The sequence below is a fragment of the Aplysia californica genome, unplaced genomic scaffold (assembly GCF_000002075.1).
Source record: "Aplysia californica isolate F4 #8 unplaced genomic scaffold, AplCal3.0 scaffold00500, whole genome shotgun sequence".
NCBI lineage: Eukaryota > Metazoa > Mollusca > Gastropoda > Aplysiida > Aplysiidae > Aplysia > Aplysia californica.
The window spans coordinates 483,396-484,993 of record NW_004797770.1 but is presented as its reverse complement, the minus strand read 5'-3'; the positions used below and the strand labels follow the sequence as shown (position 1 = coordinate 484,993).

The following is a 1,598-nucleotide window of genomic DNA, read 5'->3' as shown; positions in this document are numbered from 1 at the left end:
TGAACGCAAAATTTGGTGAACGCGCACCGGGTGAGAATAGCCACAAGACTCGCCTGCACTATTCTCACTCCGGGTGAGAATAGAGGTGGCCTTTATTAAGTACGGCTAGCCACTTCGTTATTAGTATTTGCTCCTCCAAAACTTAAATGTCAAATAAAGGATGTAGAACCTGCATTAGCAGTTTCAGACCCCATGTCAGCATTACAATCTTTGTAAATTTTGTGTCAAAAATGTTCGTTTTTTAAAAGTGATTCCTGGACTATCATTTTGTCATACGAGTACTGTTTGTCATAATTAAAAACATAATTGTGATAGCCCACTGTCTTTGGACACTACCTGATATAATATCTGTTTCAAAGCAAAAGAAACCTCTGTTTTTAACTCTTAAAGTGCATACACTTCTCTCTGTAGGCATGACTTTGTCTTTTCCAGAACATTGTGTATCATCGTTATATGTACAAGTCATGTTTGTCATCACTGGTTATTGCAAGTCAGCCCCATTGACTTTGTGCTTTTGCCTCAAATTAATAAAAAATTGTTTTGAACACATGTTTTTCTGGTATTGAGGCTTCGATAAATGTATTTGCGCAGCCTTTAACTATAGAGCAATGATAATGTCCAATGTGTATCCTTTCTTGTACATAATAATGATGACATGTTCAGTGAACTGCGTCATTACAATGCTTGTCATTTACCATTATGAATGGAGATCATAGTGTATAAAATCTTTGTTTACTGAACAAATGGAATTTTAAGTTTATAATTTGCCTCGCAGTTTAATCTGTTTTTCTCATCATTGCATTGTTACATGACAAGAAATACAGTGGTTGCCAAACCAATAAAAGACCCCCAATCTCCCAAACCCTACATTCCCACATCTCGTGCTATGATACTTCAGGAATATGAGCACTAAATGTCAATCTCTGTTTGACAGAAAAGGGAGTTAAATTGGCCAGGTAAGAAAAACATTTTGCACCCTGTGTCTCAAGAGTGACAAGAGAGTCTAATGTTATATAACTTTGAGGTATTTGCTTTCAACGATGGAGTTAAATTGAATCCATCAGCAAACCAAAGAGGTGTGCTAGGTGATCTCTGTTCTACTGTAGCTTCATGCATTAAAAAACCTTTCCCAGCCTTGCTACTCATTCATGAGGCTGAGGCTCACATTTTCCAAACTTTTCTCACCAAGATTGCACAACTTCTTACTGAGAAGGTACGAGCATTAGATTTAAAAAATGAAACTTTCTCTTTTCTAATAGGCTAGATCTAAGACTAGACTTGTGAAGTGAATAGATCTCTAGGCCTATGCTACACCATAATAATCATTGTTTATCAAAGTCAAAGCCCAACTCAGTCCACCAATTATTGAAGCAACTTGACTTAGCCTATCTCTATGATACAGCAAACAAGAAATCTAGATTATTAGCCTACCTAAAGCCTTCTTAGAAACTGGGTAGAATTCTTTGACAGTAACCTTGTTTGTTGTACACAAAAGCTCTAGATCTAGAGATCTAGATCTAGGACCAGTCAGTACAAATGAGAGAAATAGTGGTGTGTAGGCCTAGTGTGTGAGTGTGTGTGTGTGTGTCAGTGTGTGT

The 1,598-nt window shown here is 37.1% G+C and overlaps 1 protein-coding gene across 1 annotated transcript in view; it reads right to left on the bottom strand.

Annotated features, from left to right (window-relative positions):
- LOC101862370 (ankyrin repeat domain-containing protein 11) overlaps window positions 1–1,598 on the bottom strand; it is a 35,670-nt gene that overhangs the window by 33,342 nt on the left and 730 nt on the right. The gene's annotated exons all lie outside the window — the stretch shown is intronic.